The 18,346-nt window shown below is 36.2% G+C and overlaps 1 long non-coding RNA gene across 1 annotated transcript; it reads right to left on the reverse strand.

The window, feature by feature from the left end:
* Window positions 1-13,848: 13,848 nt before the first annotated feature.
* LOC126749920 (uncharacterized) lies at window positions 13,849-17,804 on the reverse strand. Its single transcript, XR_007665472.1, has 3 exons — window positions 17,456-17,804; window positions 14,718-17,395; window positions 13,849-14,657 (listed from the first exon to the last, which is right to left on the reverse strand). It is a non-coding gene; the product is annotated as an uncharacterized LOC126749920 (long non-coding RNA).
* Window positions 17,805-18,346: the final 542 nt, after the last annotated feature.

The raw sequence follows: 18,346 nt of genomic DNA on the forward strand, positions 1-18,346 counted from the left end.
CCTTTATCAGAAAATTAAGTTTAGATATGACGCTCATGTTTTGGACTTAAGAAATAAGCATTTTATTACACCTCCTCTTCATAAAACTGTTTTATTTGAGGGGAGCTTTAGTTACTGTATTCATCTGCAATATAATAAAATTCCTCCTGAGTTAAAGTATATTTCACCTTCTATATTTAGACGAAAGATAAGCAGTTATATTACTGATCTCTGTTAGCCTAGAGTGTTGTTAAATATCTATTCTTTAACTTATTGTAAATTTCATAAGTCTGTGTGGTTATCAAACGTTGTAATGTTAATCGGTTGTGCATATAGGCAGTTAGAACTTAATATTTTGTAACTATGCAATTATTTAAGATATATTTTGAAATTCTTTGTAATATCTAACCTCAAGCTGATTTGTATGGTTAAGCTAGGAAGTAAGCTTCAACTTCGCCATTTAGGATTTACCAATTGTAAATTTTAATAAAGACATTATTATTATTATTATTTTTATTATTATTATTATTATTATTATGTACCTTCGATTTTCATTCGTACTAAGGACAAAATTTTAAATCCAACTTGTTTTAGAACATCTGTAAGATATGCCTTGAATCAAGAAAACGCAGTTAGATGGTGAGACGGATGAATAGAACCATTAATAGGTATTTGGTCAAAGTATTCTCTAGCCTCCAATAACTTTCTTCATTCGTTCTGGCTGGTTTATCTGATAGAGGACGTATATGATGTCAATGCCAAAGACTAGAGGTATAACATCGGTGACTTCGTTTGGCTTTGCAACCCTAAGATACGAAAGGGTTTGTTATCAAAACTTCAAACATCCTGGAATGAGCCATACAAGTGCTGGAATTCATCAGTGATATCCTTTACAGTATACAAAAGCTGCTGCGGGGTAAAGCTCGACTCATTCAGAAGAGAAAAAAGAGTTAGGATTTTTTGAGATATAAAGAGAGGTTTACAAGAATCTCTTAACCCAGCGGAACACTGCCTTTTTTTAAATCACAAAAATTATGTTTAATAATCCCTTGTTGCTTAAACCCCAAAAAGGCAAGCCGTAACGAAGATGGGACTCATAAGAGAATAGTACATTGAACGTGCAACTACCCCTCCCAGTTCATGCCCCGCCATTCTTACTGCAAAGCATCCAGAGGATAATTTTGATGCAAGATTTAGGATATGCTCTTCGAAGCGAAGGCGACCATCAATGGTAATAACAAGGAACAGCTTTCTTTGTTTTGCAAGGGGGAGTTTTCACTAAACATAAGGCCCTGAACGTCTCACTTAAATGCCATAATAAAGGTTTTGCTCACATTACATAGCCTAATAATACAAGCCTGTTTGCAGCACACCACTCCGATAAAATATTCTTAAAAAAACTTAGGAGATCCTTAAGATCCTTAAGATCCTTAAAAACCTGGGCTCTAACATTATCAGAATCTCTATGATTCCATAAAATGGTGGTATCATCAGCAAACTGAACCACTTTGCCCTGCAGTTTTAATGAACCCAAATCATTTACAAAAAATTAGTGGTCCTAGAGACAGTGAAGATTGGTAAGGCTTTTAAAAGCCCAGATCTGTCCTGTGTTAATGAAAGGTTTGATTTTGATGGCCACCTAGTTTTTAATAACCTCAAGTAGTTCTAGACTCTTAAATGATGGTTAGATTTCTAAAATGTATAAAGTGATTTGATTGTTTAGTTGAGTTCTTTGTACATAGATAGTGCCACTTTATTGTAATCAATGTTTTGTGTATGTTATGGTAAGTTTTTGTTGATTTCTCCTTTTTTCGGGTTACACAATTTTAATTATTGTTTAGGTCTGATGGTGCTCTAGTCGAGCGAAACATGTAACCTTCGTTATTTTATTAAATGTATTTGTGATGCTGTAGATTTCGTGTTTTTTACCTTTTTTAAAAGTGTATGACCAGCATCTTTGGGATAATGGATGAATGTTTCGAGTGGTTCTAACACTGAACCCTGAGGTACTCCAGTTTTAAGGGATCTGAAATCGGATAAACATCCAGATACTGTAACTCTTTGGGTACGATTAGACAGATGGATTCCAACCATTGCAATGCCACACCTCTAAAGCCATAATTATTGAGCTTAGACAGCAGTATTCCATGATCTACACAATCAAATGCCTTGGATAAATCGCAAAACACTGCCACCGCGGACTCTCCAGAATTTAAGGAGACATAGACACTCTCCAAAAAGCCGAAAACAGCGTCATTAGTTCCTTTTCCCGTTTGAAATCCAAACTGATTTGCAGATAAAATGCAATTGTGTTGCAAAAAAGACAAAATTATGATTTTTGCAAGTTTTTTAACTATCTTGGAGAGGGTAGATAATATAGAAATTGGACGGAAATTACAAGGCTCACTCAAATCTCCACCCTTATAAAGAGGGATAACCACTGCCTCCTTCAAACATGCTGGAAAGATGCCATTATGAAAGGAATTGTTTATGGCAGAAGTTAAGACATTCAATGCTGTCAGGCAAAAGGAGTACTAATTTTGATGATATCTCATCAGCTCCAGCTGATTTATGGTTTTTTAAGCCTTTAATTGCATCTGTAACGTCAGTAAGGCTAACAGGATAAAAGAAAAAAGAATTTTGAACTGACACTTCTTGAATATAATACAAAGGATGAATATTAGTATTCACATCCTTGAGCAATAAATGAGAAATATTACAGTAATAATCATTTAAACTATTTGGTCTTACTTCTGGTTCTGAAACTTTCTTGTGAGAAGGCCTGAAGTCATTTATAATTGACCAACATTCTCTCTGCCTATTTGAGGACATATTCAAGCGGTCACTATAATATTTAACTTTGCTGCTTTTATCGTCTTTCTATATAGACTACGATATTTCTGATGATAAAGAATAATGTTTGCATTAGTTGTAAACTTGCACAACTTAGCCAAAAAACGGAGGTTTTTAGCTGAGGTTCTGAGGCCTGCTGTGACCCATGGTTTTCTATTTTTCATTTTAAGCCTCTTTTTAGGAAAACACTGATTGATCTTGTCACATAGCACATGAAATAACAAAGTAAACGGGTCAGGAGTCATTTTAACTGCATTCCAATTAACCAAAGCTGTAGTAGAAGAAAAAGCATTAAAATTTGCTCTGCTGAAAATTCTTCCTATATAATGAGATGAAGGAAATACAGTGTTGCATGGAATCCCAGCGAGAATGGCTTCATGGTCAGAAATACCAGATGAGAGTACTCTACATGACACATCATTTAAATTTGTACACAAATAATCAATAGTAGTTGCAGATGAGTATGTTATACGTGTGGGTGAAAGAACATGCATCTTTAAGGCATAAGATTCCAATATACTTAAAAGGGATGTATGATATGATAGCACGCTTACATCAGTGAAGTTAATATTAAAGTCACCAGCCAATATAACTATGGAGTGTATAGACAATTGGGATAATAGAGAATCAAGTTTGTCCAGGAACATACCAATATCTCCTGTGGGTGGTCTATAAACACAAAGAACATATTAATTAAATCGCTTACAAAAACAAAGGGAGAATTCAAAAACCTTCTCCAACAGAAAGCTATCATACTTATTAATTTTACAGAAAAAACTTCAATTGTTTGTTTAACTAAAATAGCTGTTCCTCCATGTATGGAGTGTCGGCGACAAAAAATTGATATGGGAATATAATCAGATATTAAGAAACATTCGTTAGGCTTTAACCAGTGCTCAGTTAGTAATACAATATCAGGAAAATCACATGAATCAAGTAAAAGATGAAGCTCATCAAGAAAAGATGATTGATCATTAAAATGCCTTGTATTCTCTAAAGGAGGAGTTGCTTGCCGAGGGCCTAGGAAGCCTGACAATGACCTGAAAAGTGGACTCTCTAACTTGGACTGGATGATGATTCGACCCACGTTAGAACTTGTGTACAGGCGTGCATGTTCTGATCTGCTGTTATACTTCTCATCATTGTTTTTTGGAGAAAAGCATGGAATGCTTATACAGGAGCTTCTATTGCTAAAGGGGGACCTTCTGCCTATATGGACATCCACCATCTTTGAGATCAAGTTGATTGAGCTTAGGTAGTGGGAGTGTAATGATCTAAACCGCCGCGAAAATGCCAGCTGTTCCCATCATTTGGGAATCATCTATGTTTCTAGTTTCTATATTTGTGCATCTAGCGTTTTAATTGACACCTAAACGAACGGTAAAAACGCTACACTGTTATAGAAATGTTTTCAGCGATTTTTTTTCCGTTTCCTCAGATATAGCCATTGTAAGTTTTGAAATTGTTTCCCTGTATAATAAATACTAACATAAATTTATATTATAATACCAATATGCAAAAAGAAATGAAATAAACAACTGTATTAGATTTAAAATTGTGTATCGAAAATGCCACTGAACCGCAAGCTAACTTCACACCGCTCGGCGAAACTGTGAAAGCACCCTTAGCCTGCAATATCTACTTTGTGTCAATAGTCAAAACGTCAAAACTCGTGGAAAAATGAAAATGGAAAAATTCAAATAAAAACAAATGACAGGTATTTGTTATGTTATGTTTTCTTTAAGTTACAGCTTGTAATCATTTTGAAAACCACCCAATAGTTTTCTAATTCTTAGTTTCAAAGGCGTATCAAATTGTGGTATTAAAATCTACACAGCATTAGTTTTGCAAAGCCAGAAAAGGTGAGTGAAGCCCTATTTTTGATTTCAACTTTCCTTAATTGAATGATTTTTTTTCATGTATTTTGTGATTTTATTCCCTGCTGACAGTCACACACTACTAATAAATTACTTTATTGAATAAAACGAAGTTAATTATAAATCTTCATTAATTCGGCAATTGTTCACATCATTTAAACTCTTATGAACCTTTTCTACCCCTTCTATCTTCATGTCTTGTATGTACTGACAAGAAATATCTGCGAGCACCTATTACAAGAGAAAAAAGTGTTATGTTTTATTATATACAGGGTGTTTCAGAACTATGGGATCAAATTTCCAAACTTGGTGCCCAAACCGCTGAGCCCAATCCTCAGGTACTTGTACAGAAAATCATCAACAATGCCTTTGTTGACATATGTTGACAGACCAACGTTGCTGATGTTAAAAGTCATCAGCTATAAAATTTTTAAACATTGATATTGACATTTTAAACAATTGTTGTGATGACATCATGTACAAAAGGCAAAAATTAAATGCATTACATCCTATTTAGGCAATTCATCTTCTTTAACGTGTCTTAGGGCCGTAGTGACACTTTTCCCGACATGGGTCCCTATACTCAAATATTTTCTAATGTTGCACTGAATTATCCCTAGAAGTTTGATCTCATAGTTCTGTAATGGACCGTTTGGAAATAATGCACTGGAGCACTTTTTATATATTTATTAAAGTTAAAACTATAAACAAGATTTAAACTGTTACGGAGTTCTCACTGTAAGTGTTTTGCTCTTCCTTCTGTCGTACAATATATTCTCGTTTTATCAATAGGTACTAATAATTATAACAATATCTTAATTGAACATCCAAAATCCAACTTCTATTATGAGAAGGTAAATAACTTTCTTAGAATGACAAAACAACTTAATTACCTCTCATCTTCTTACAAATTAATATTTAACTATTATACAAAGAATGGTTTTATTGAGTCGAAGATAACATTACGATGGGAAAAATACATAATAAAGTAATTAGCTAATCTATAAGAATGAAACAAATCTATTAAGTTTTATCCTTAATACAAAAACAAGATAAAGTATTTACTAATCTATGTGAATGGAAAAATAGGGAAATACAGGGATGTTCAAATAATATGTATGATATGTAGGTCGGCACATTACAGTTCTGAAACACCCTGTATTATTGCATCATTTAAATTTGGTATAATGATATTTTAACTTAAAAACATAGGTAGTAAATTTTGTAGCTTCCATTTTCAAGTCCATTTTTATATCATTTTAGCAATTAAATAAATTATTTTTCTTCTCGATACCCCATTACATAATTAAACAACATAATAGCAGTAATTTACAAGTTAATTTAAAGTTATCCAAGATAAGTACCATAAGTAGTAATCCAAAAATATAATATGAGATATAAACTTAAAAGTTTGAAACCTAAACCTAATTAACAGAATCGATCAATTGTTTCTTAAATAAATTCAACAACAGGCCAAACACTTTAATATGAGCCCTACCCACTATATGTTGGAACAAGCAGTTATTTTGAAATAAAATGCCCATTTAGTGAAAATATTTTATTAAATTTTTTTTTAATCATAAATATGAAATGAACAAGCTTTTTTATAATGTTTAATAGTGTTTTTATAATTTATTTATATATTTTAAGTTATTTAGTATTTAATTACTTGGTAAATAATTGAAAAATGCTGACAACTAAATATTGGAACAAGTGAGTTTTAAAAAAGGAAAATACAAATTAGTAAGGTGTAACGTCGCCCTTAGCTTGAATAACAGCCTGAACTCTATGAGGCATTGTACCAACTAGACCTTCACAAAATTCAGGGGTGAAACTATCCCATATTTCCTGTAGTTTAGCACGTAGTTGTGGCAAAGTATGCTGCGGACTATTTCTTAGGTGTTGCTTCATTTTGTGCCAAAGTGTTTCGATTGGATTGAGATCCGGGCTGCTAGAGGGGTGTGACAAAACTTTAATATTATGTTCCTCCATCCATTTTTTGGTAGATTTAGCAGTATGACATGAGGCACTGTCCTGTTGAAAGATAAAATCTCCAGATGGATATAAATTTGTTGCACTTGGTAAAAGTGAATGTTCGAGAATGTCTTGATATTTTTCTGCATTTACTATGCCATCAATAAAGTGTAATGTTCCCATCCCTTTAGCTGACATACAGCCCCACACCATGATGCCCTGTGGAAACTTTACAGTCCTTTTAAGACAATCCTTATGGAATGCTTCTGTTTTGTCCCGAATTACACGCTTTCGATAATCTCCGACACAGACATCAAATTTTCTTTCGTCGCTATAAATAACTTTGCTCCAATTTTCTTTGGTCAACGAAAGTTTTGATTTGGCCCAAATGTAACGTAAAAATAAATATTCCTTTTTTGAGTCTCCATTAACAATGGTTTTTCTTTGGCCTAGGCGAAAAAATACGGTACATAGCGAGGTAACTGATTTCCTTTGCGTATGCAGGTGTTTCCTGCTGGGTGCATGGCCTGTAAATAGCCCCGCGACCCTTCGCAGTTGTTGTCTGGAGAGGCCCAGTATGTTCTCACCCTTCTTGAAGAGTGGGCTGCCTATAAGTTGTTTGGATTGTTCCATCTTTGGCAGCTGTTCCCAGTAGAATTTGTTCTGGTTTGTTAGCCAGTTGCCGATTTCCCTCTTCCAGGTCTTATCGTTGACACAACATGTTGGTTCAGGGCCTACCAGGCTGTTGCTGGCTCCCTGGGTTGCAAGTTGGATAGCCCTTCTTGCAGCCTTATTGTTACCCATATTCTCTGCTAGGATTATCTCTGGCCTATTTTGCGCTTCAGCGAGGTTCCTGAGATCCTCCCAGCAGCTTTGCACAGTCCTTGACTTAGTCTCGAACTGTTGTAGTGCAAGTGTTGCAGCCTGGTCTCCTGTGAAAATTGCGAAGGTTTTGCCTCTTGGCAGCCCTTCTCTCATCAGTTGGACACAGGTTTGTATTCCTATTATGCTTGCCTGTAAATTTGTTGTTTCGAGGCCCAGGTTTAGCATAAGTTGTCTGCCCTGTTGTTCGTCCTCCACCATGCCCACAGCTATCCCGATCTTGGATCGTTTGGTTGCCGTGTGCCATACTGAGTAACCTCTTTGCCTGAGCCTGTTCGCTTCTGCGTCCAGTGGTCCCCTTTTCTCTTTGATGACAAAAGGTTTGTCTAGGTATGTGACCTTGGTTCTGTCTGTTCTTAGGGCCAGGCGCCCAAGGTCCTGTATCTTGTCAAATAAGGCATTGTGCAAATCTTTCGATAGGATTGTTGCGCCATTTGACAGCAGTCTTTTCGCCCCCGTTATAGCTTCAGCCCGTACCACTAAGTGTAGCGGGCTTAGTCCTATCAGGTTCTCTAGGGCAGCAGTCGGCGTTGTTGACATCGCTTCTGTTTTGCCTAGACATGCTATTCGTTGTGTTTTATTGAGTATCTGTATTACAGTCCTCTTTTCTGCCGCATGCCACCATATAGGTGCTGCGTATGTAATGATGGGTCTAACCATTGTCGTGTACATCCAATGTACCATTTTTGGTGACAGTCCACATGATCTACCGAACATTCTCTTACAGTACATAAGAGTTTTCATGGCTTTATTTGTAGCCTGGATTACATGTTTCTTGAAGCTGAGTTTTTTATCCAGGGTTATACCTAGATATTTGACCTCGTCTTCAAGTCGCAGATTTTCTTCATAAAATTTTATGTTTCTAATGGGCTCTAGTTTCCTTCTTTTGGTAAAGGAAACCAGAGTAGTTTTTGTGGGATTTACCCTTAGTTGTTCTTCCTCACACCAGTGCTCGACAGTAGTCAGGGCTCTTTGCATTTTTTCGAATACATGAGCCTGACTAGCCCCTCGTGTAAGGATGACTATATCGTCAGCATATCCTATAGCGAGGATAAGCTGCCTCTCCAGTCGTGTCAGCAAGCTGTCCGATACAAGGTTCCACAGCAGCGGTGACAGTACGCCCCCTTGCGGTGTTCCCCGGCACACTTTGGCCTTAACCGTTGTGCTGTTGAGATTTGCTGCTACTTTCCTATGATTTAGCATTTGGGTTATCCAGCCGCCAATCATGGGATGTATTCCTCGTGCTGCTATCGCACGGTTGATTGAGTCATATGATGTATTGTCGAAGGCTCCCTCAATGTCTAAGAAAGCTCCTAGGGCGATCTCTTTGTTGTTCAGAGATTGTTCGACCCTCTGGGTTATCTCGTGAATCGCTGATTCGCAAGATTTACCTGGTTGGTAGGCATACTGGTGTCGAATGTAGAGGGTTGACCCGTAATACATTGTCCCTGATATGCCTTTCTATGAGCTTTTCCTCTGTTTTTAGGAGGAATGATGTAAGGCAGATTGGTCGGAAGGATTTAGGTTTCGCATAGGAGTCGCGTCCCGTCTTTGGTAGAAATACTACTTTTGCTTCCCTCCAACTCTCTGGTATATGCGCCGTGGCTAGACTTGCCCGCATTATTTTACATAGTGCAGGCAGCAGCAGTTCGCTACCCCGCTGTAACATGACTGGCATTATGCCATCCATTCCGGGAGATTTAAATGGTTTGAAGGAATTTATCGCCCATTTAACCTTCTCGTAGGTTACTACCTTTTTTGCTAGTTCCCAGTGTTCCCTTTTGCCCCTGTTCGGAATGATAGGAGTTGGGTCCTGGGTATGTTCTGATTGGTGGAGAATTTTCGATCCCGGAAAGTGCGTGTTCAGCATTAAGCCAAGCGTTTCTTCCTCGGTTGTCGTATATTCTCCATCGGGTTTTAGACAAGAGCCTAGGGTTTGTCGTGGCCCTTTGGATATTGCCTTGTGGAGTCTAGCATATGCTGGTGTCTCTGTTAGGTCCCGGCATAGCTTCCTCCACCCTTCTTTCTTTGCTCTTTTTATAGCATCATTGTACCTGGTTAAGTGTTGTCTGTATAGATTCCACTCGCCAGTTCTTTTGGCTCTGTTAAAAAGCTTTCTTACTGTCTTCCTTAGCTCGCCCAATTCTTGGTTCCACCATGAGGTGTTCCCTGCTTGACGCGGTTTGCTTAGTGGACATGAATTTTTAAAAGCAACTTTAATAGCCTCAGTGACTGACTCTGTCAGCACTTCGAGCTCTACATTGTCTTTTGCCTCCGTTGGACAGTTCTCCAGTTCGCGTCCTAGTATCTCATTGAAGAGGTCCCAGTCCGTTTTCCTGGCGTTCCTGTAGGTCTCCGGATTTGTATCCATAGATTCTAGATCGAATCTTATGTACCTGTGATCCGACAAACTTGGTTCGTCAGATACATGCCATTTTTTAACGAGGTCGCAGATGCGTCCTTTGCCAATGGTTAGATCAATTACTTCTCTGCGGAGTATGTTGACGAAGGTCGGTTTCTCCCCCACATTAAGTATATTTAGACCGGAGGCAGCACAGTAATTTAATAATGATTCGCCTCGTTTGTTTGTTCCAGTGCTTCCCCAGATAGTGTGGTGAGCATTGGCGTCACAGCCTATTATAAGGTTTTCCAATCTTTGATGGTCTATCAACCTCCGAACTGTTATCGGAGGTGGTTCCCCTTGTTGATCGTGCGGAAGTATGCTGATACTATTATTGTATCGTAGCTCCTCTCCGCTGTTTTGATTTGTACTTTGACCGCCGCTGTGTCCCTGTCACAAAACTCCCACAGCGGTGTGGTCTCTATATCTTTTCTTATAAAGATACAGCTTCTTAGGTTAGGTCCCTCTTTTGGGTCTGACACTAGTCTCCCGTTGAGGTTTCCTAGTCCCCTTATCTGGCCCCTATAAGTATAAGGTTCCTGAATCAGGGCTATCTGAATATTGTTGTCGGCTATGCATTTTTGTAAGGCCGCAGTGGCTGCTTTGCAGTGGTGGAGGTTTATTTGTATCAGCCTCGCACCCATTGCGGAGAGCGATTTTAGGAAGAAGAGGTTCCCGACAATCCCTCTGTTTCCATAGGGGTTGCCTGGTCCCTCTTCTCTTTCTCTTGGCTGAGACGGCCAAGAGTCTGATTTTTATGCTGCCAAAGTTGAGGTATAGCTATTGATTCGCTTCCCTTACTTTGGCCCAGGATTTCTCGTCCATGAGGAGCGTTACCAGGCAACCCTTGTTGTCCTGGTCCTTCCTCATGTCGAGCACTTTCCACAAGCTGGTGTTGATGTTGTTTTGAACATCCAGCTTGTGTAGGAGTGCTTTTGGTTCCTCAGTAGGTCCCGGCACCCAGGTTATTGCCTTCACCGGTCTGGGAAGTTTGCCGTCCTCCGTTATCTGGAGTTCAGCCCCTTCCCAGGGAGTTTCCTTCTGCACCAGTCCGACGAGCCAATTTTTAGTTGACTTAGTGGCCGTCGACACAGGTGATGTGAAGGATTTTCCCACCGTGGCTTACGCCTGCAAACTTGGGCGCAATTTGTGATCCGCTCTGCAGAGCGAGCGTTTTGTTGAGCAGCCAGCCCTTTAGGGTGTTTGCCTGCTCCTCCGAGACGAATGCCTCGGGGTATTTTTTGGCTGTTATGGCCATTCTTACCCCGCCGCAGCATCCCGATAGGACAGCCCTGGTTCCCGTCTTGGGCCCCTGGGCTTTTTCCTGGGTCTTTTTGACTCCGGCGGAGTTTCTCCCTCCGAGCGATGTCGTTTTTGCGTCTCGCTCGTATTGGCCTTGGTCTGGGTGACTGGGTGACTTCATAGTTAAAAAGAGCCGAATTTTCTAATTTCAAATATATATAGTTTAACTATGTTTTATTAAACCATTTCAGAAATATCGGGCTCCAAACTTTAAAAAAATAATATATTGAAGATCTTGGTAGGCGCTGCATTGTTATTGTTTGACATTTATTAAAAAACAAATCATTCAGATGGCATTGTCATTTCTTGTTTGTTGAGCCATAAATGTTAAAAAATGCCGTACAGTGATGAAGAAAAATGTGACATCGTCCGTATATTTTATAAAAATAATAACGCAAATGCCGCCAGAGAGGAATATCGTCGAACCTTTCCTTAACACACAATTCCGGCAAAAAATACGTTTAAAAATATAGAACGAGCATTTTGCATCAGAAAAACTCTACGAAGAAAACGTCGGACAGTTCTTGTCGATCCAGAAGAAGAATTACATATTTTGCTATATTTCGAAGGTATGTACGTTTTTACTAATTTTTGAATACATTTAGATCTACGCTATCATGTTCGGGCCTTTGTCTCCCTCAAATTGCCCATCAAAAATGTTGAATTTCTTTTTAGAACACCCAAATCATTCCATAGAAGATGCCAGAATTTACTTTGATCGATTGGCCAAAAAAATTTATTCAACTTTAAAAATGTATAAATATTTTGCTTATCGAATATTACCTGTTCAAACTTTAAGTGTAGAGCAAAGCAATAAACGGGTGGAATTTTGTCAAGCGATGCTAGTGCTAAAAGAAGAAGATAAACACTTTTTTAGAAAAATTTTGTGGACTGACGAGTGCATCTTTACAACCGCGGGCATTTACAATCGAAAAAATGTTCGCTTTTGGTCAAGAAAAAACCCCCGAATAACAAGGAAAATTAAGTTTCAAGGGTAGCAATCTCTACATGTATGGTGTGGAATTTTAAATGACCAGGTAATAGGACCTATTTTTTATAACGGCAACTTGACGGGAGAGATACCTAGAGATGCTTACTTATCAAATTGAAACTAAACTTGAAGATCTACCCATAAGGCAATATGAGCAAATAGTTTGGCATGAAGATGGTGCCCCACCGCATAATGTGTTACCTGTTTTGAGATTAAATGAAAGATATAACCTGTGGATTGGACGAACTGGGCCAATTCGTTGGCCACTAAACAGTCCAGACCTGACACCTCTTGACTCATTTCTGTGGGGTTACCTGCAAAATAAAGTTTACGAACAGAGAACTGAAAATGTCGAGGAGCTCCGCAGAAAAATTATTACCGCGATAGATGATATCAATCAAAATCATAGACAATTTATAAGGAATACAATACACAAAATTGAGCAGGATTATATAAACTGTATTGATAATGGTGGTGGTCATATAGAGCACTTATAGTTATAATTACGTCTAAATTAAAGTTTAACAATTGTTAAAATAATGTATCCTTGTCAATAAAAAGATGCTAAATATCACCTTAGTAATAATAAATCTTCTGTTTTTATTGTTTCTACTCAATTCATTTATCTTAAAAAAAACGCCAAACAATAACAATGCAGCGCTTGCCAAGATCTTCAATATATTATTTTTTTAAAGTTTGTAGCCCGATATTTCCGAAACGGTTTAATAAAACATAGTTAAACTATATATATTTGAAATCAGAAAATTCGGCTCTTTTTAACTATGAAGTCATATACAGTGTGTTCCATAAAAAAAAACTGATCACCTGTTAAAATTTGACGTTTCTAAACGAAAAAAAAAATTTTGACATTCAAAAATTTAAAGTAAAACCCCAAAAGTTTTGTATTAATTTTTTTTTTAACTTTTCGCATTACCCCTGTAGAGGGGGGTCAATATATGGGGAAAGACCCTGTACAAAAGGCAAAAATTAAATGCATTACATCCTATTTAGGCAATTCATCGTCTTTAACGCGTCTTAGGACCGTAGTGACACTTTTCCCGACATGGGTCCCTATACTCATATATTTTTTAATGTTGCACTGAATTATCCCTAGAAGTTTGATCTCATAGTTCTGAAATACCCTGTATTATTGCATCATTTAAATTTGGTATAATGATATTTTAACTTAAAAACATGGGTAGTAAATTTTGTAGCTTCCATTTTCAAGTCCATTTTTATATCATTTTAGCATTTAAATAAATTATTTTTCTACTTGATACCTCATTACATAATTAAACAACATAATAGCAGTAATTTACAAGTTAATTTAAAGATATCCAAGATAAGTACAATAAGTAGGAATCCAAAAATATAATATGAGATATAAACTTAAAAGTTTGAAACCTAAACCTAATTAACAGAATTGATCAATTGTTTCTTAAATAAATTTACCAACAGGCTAAACACTTTAATACGAGCCCTAACAACTATATGTTGGAACAAGCAGTTATTTTAAAATAAAATGCCCATTTAGCGAAAAAATATTTTATTAAATTTTTATTTAATCATAAATATGAAATGAACCAGCTTTTTAATAATGTTTAATGTTGTTTTTATAATTTATTTATATATTTTAAGTTATTTAGTATTTAATTACTTGGTAAATGAATGAAAAATGCTGACAACTAAATATTGGAACAAGTGAGTTTTAAAAAAGGAAAATACAAATTAGTAAGGCGTAACGTCGCCCTTAGCTTGAATAACAGCCTGAACTATGAGGCATTGTACCAACTAGACCTTCACAAAATTCAGGGGTGAAACTATCCCATATTTCCTGTAGTTTAGCACGTAGTTGTGGCAAAGTACGCTGCGGACTATTTCTTAGGCCTTGCTTCATTTTGTGCCAAAGTGTTTCGATTGGATTGAGATCCGGGCTGCTAGAGGGGTATGACAAATGTTTAATATTATGTTTCCCCATCCATTTTTTGGTAGATTTAGCAGTATGACATGAGGCACCATCCTGTTGAAAGATAAAATCTCCAGATGGATATAAATTTGCTGCACTTGGTAAAAGCGAATGTTTGAGAATGTCTTGATATTTTTCTGCATTTACTATGCCATCAATAAAGTGTAACATTCCCAACCCTTTAGCTGACATACAACCCCACACCATGATGCCCTGTGGAAACTTTACAGTCCTTTTAAGACAATCCTTATGGAATGCTTCTGTTTTGTCCCGAATCACACGCTTTCGATAATCTCCGACACAGACATCAAATTTGCTTTTGTCGCTATAAATAACTTTGCTCCAATTTTCTTTGGTCCACAAAAGTTTTGATTTGGCCCAAATGTAATGATTCCTTTTTTGAGTCTCCATTAACAATGGTTTTTCTTTGGCCTAGGTGAAAAAATGAGAAAAATGAAAATAATATTGCACAGAACAGCCTATTAAACATACCTTATAAAAACTAAGACCGCTCTTGTGGATATATTTGCGGCAGCATTCTCTGGAAACATTTATCCCACTTTCTCTATTCCACCTTGCAGTTACTTCTTGTAGAGTATTTCTTCTTCCAGACTTACAAATTTTAATCAAGTTCCTTACATTTCTTTGAGAAACAACTTTTGGACGTCCTGAACTTTTGCCGCGAACACCAATACTGGCAGCAGAGAAAAACAAACCACCGAGAAGGGACAAAGCCGGGACCGATTTTTCTTGCGCATGTGCGAGCTTATTTGGTATACTTGTCTTATTGCCGGTCCCCTGCCAGCCGTCGGTTAGTCCGGTAATATTCGACGCCTAGTTTAGTCTAGTCAAGTGTTGCCTGAATTTTTCTCTGTCTTTATTTTTGTGTGTGTTGTCATTGTGCTCTTTATTTTATTAAAAACTTTTATAATATGCCTTATACCTGTGCTTTTCGTGGATTCAAAGGCATCAAAGACAGGGTGTGGAAAACTATTAATTATGAACACCCTTGTGCACATTTTCCAAAAACCCTTAAAATTATTCATATTTATGAAAATATTTTATACCATTAAATATAATAATAGGGTCTTAAAAACAAATAAAGATAAAAATGTTCGAAAACTAAAAATTTTGCGGAATGTATAAATGTACCTAGGTTTAATTTAATTATTGCCAATGTATTTTTGTCATTATACAATGGGCCAATATTATTCTCTCAAAAAATAAAAGTTTATTTAGAAGATTTTTTGTTTTCCATTATTTATCCTAAATGGTAATTTTTATAGTTGGCACTATACCGGATGACACAGGAAAAAGGGAACACGCAATAACTTTTTTATTTTTCAATGGTTTCATTTAATGGTTTTAAAAGCATATTTTGACGTATTCAATTGTTTTTGATCACTTCCGGTTGAACCGGAAATGACACGAACTTTCTTATTTTAAATAGGACACCCAGTTTATTTTTTCATACATTTGTTTATCTTGAAAAATAAAAAAGTTGTTGCGTGTTTTCTCTTTTTCCTGTGTCACCCGGTATAGTTTAGGTATACTTATAACTTAACTATACCAATAGTAAAATAATGTAATAGTTTTGATTTCAAATTCCCAATAAAATTTTTAATCTATTAATTGTCGTATTTCTCTCCGTGTACGAAACTATTAAATTGCCAAAACGATTTTTCTCCGTTACTTAATATGTAGCGCCAGTCATTTAAGTCCGTTCAAGGGCACCAAAATTGGACCCCAGAAAATCAATGGTAAATGCGGGTTTTGTCGCTTCTCGGTGGTTTGTTTTTCTCTGCTGGCAGTTTCACCATATTTTTTAATTATATTAAATATAGTAGTTGTTGCAACATTTAATTCACTGGAGATTTCTCGCATTGTTTTCCCTTTATGGTACTGCCGGATAATAATTTCTCGCACTTTTAGATCAGTAGGTTTTCCACGAGCCATTATTGTATGTTACTCGTAATAAAAATGACAGTAATTGATTATTAATGGTCAAGTGACGCATCAAAATTTGTATTGTTGACAACGCACTACTTACTTTTGTTTATTCAAAGCCATCTTCGCGTCCTCTAAATTCTGTTTTATCGACAGCTTTATTTATTTATAATACGGGAAAACCCCATTAACTGTAAATTTTACAAAGCAATAATATTTACATAAACAACTGTGATAATCTAAACCTACTTAAAAAATTAATACCAAAGTAAAAAACACCTATACTACATATACTAGAAACAACCTTAATAATCTATATGCAAGAATGTAAATACAAAATTTTATGCACAATTATGAAGTAAGTGACCTCTTTAGATGCATTAAGGAACTTATGTTAAACACATCAATATTCGAATTGTTTAACAAATTCATATACCTATCCATAGGATTATTAATTCCATAGGATGTTCTGTGGAATGGAATGTTAAAGGTTACATTATGGCGCAACCCGTGATGAGGAACATTAAATCGTATGCGACCCAACAGATCAGGGCAATCAATAAGCCTATTAACGATCTTATATATAAAACTAGCACCAGAAATATTACGGCGTTGCGACAGTGTCGGAATAGACAATTGACTTTCAATATAAGAATAGTCATGGTTCTCAATAATAACAGTTAAAGTTCTATGAACACAATATCTCAGGAATTTATGTTGAACTCTTTCTAAAGCATCGATATGAATCTGGTGGTATGGAGACCAAACTACAGAGCAGTACTCCAATATAGTTCTTACTAGGGAGCAATAAACCCTTCTTGTTGAAGAGACTGAGAAATATGAACAGTTTCTCATAACAAACCCTAGCAATTTTGATGCTTTTACAGAAATTGAATTAATATGATCAATAAATGTGAGTTTCTCATCAAAAATAACTCCCAAATCCCTAATAGATGCAATGTTCCCAACCCTTTAGCTGACATACAACCCCACACCATGATGCCCTGTGGAAACTTTACAGTCCTTTTAAGACAATCCTTATGGAATGCTTCTGTTTTGTCCCGAATCACACGCTTTCGATAATCTCCGACAAAGACATCAAATTTCCTTTCGTCGCTATAAATAACTTTGCTCCAATTTTCTTTGGTCCACGAAAGTTTTGATTTGGCCCAAATGTAACGATTCCTTTTTTGAATCTCCATTAACAATGGTTTTTCTTTGGCCTAGGGGAAAAAATGAGAAAAATGAAAATAATATTGCACAGAACAGCCTATTAAACATACCTTATAAAAACTAAGACCGCTCTTGTGGGTATATTTGTGGCAGCATTCTCTGGAAACATTTATCCCACTTTCTCTATTCCACCTTGCAGTTACTTCTTGTAGAGTATTTCTTCTTCCCGACTTACAAATTTTAATCAAGTTTCTTACATTTCTTTGAGAAACAACTTTTGGACGTCCTGAACTTTTGCGGCGAACACCAATACTGGCAGTTTCACCATATTTTTTAATTATATTAAATATAGTAGTTGTTGCAACATTTAATTCAGTGGAGATTTCTTGCATTGTTTTCCCTTTATGGTACTGCCGGATAATAATTTCTCGCGCTTTTAGATCAGTAGGTTTTCCACGAGCCATTATTGTATTTTACCCGTAATAAAAATGACAGTAATTGATTATTAATGGTCAAGTGACGCATCAAATTTTTTATTATTGACAACGCACTACTTTTGTTTATTCAAAGCCATCTTCGCACCATGCTAATAAAACTGGAAAAATTTGAGCAAAAGCAACCCATGTTCCAACATTTAGTTGTCAAAATTTTTTGATTATCAAACAATTAAATAAATATTATTTAACATCAAAGTTTTATTAAACCTTAAACATAATTCTCTAAAACATAAAAAATGTTATTAATTTATTATTTTTAAATAAAAAAAAATAAATTAAAAGAATTAAGGTAAACTGGAATGTTATTCGTAAAATGACTACTTGTCCCAATATATAGTTGTTAGGACTCGTATTGCAACCATTAATGAGTTTTCACAGTAACAATCTATGTGAAAATTTTGACCATAAATTAATTGGTGAATTCTAATGCTAGTTCGTAGATCTAAGTTTATGCACTCCAACAAACTGCTACAGTCTATAAAAATATCATCTATATTCAAAAGT

This window comes from Anthonomus grandis, unplaced genomic scaffold, assembly GCF_022605725.1.
Source record: "Anthonomus grandis grandis unplaced genomic scaffold, icAntGran1.3 ctg00000899.1, whole genome shotgun sequence".
NCBI classification, from domain to species: Eukaryota; Metazoa; Arthropoda; class Insecta; order Coleoptera; family Curculionidae; genus Anthonomus; species Anthonomus grandis.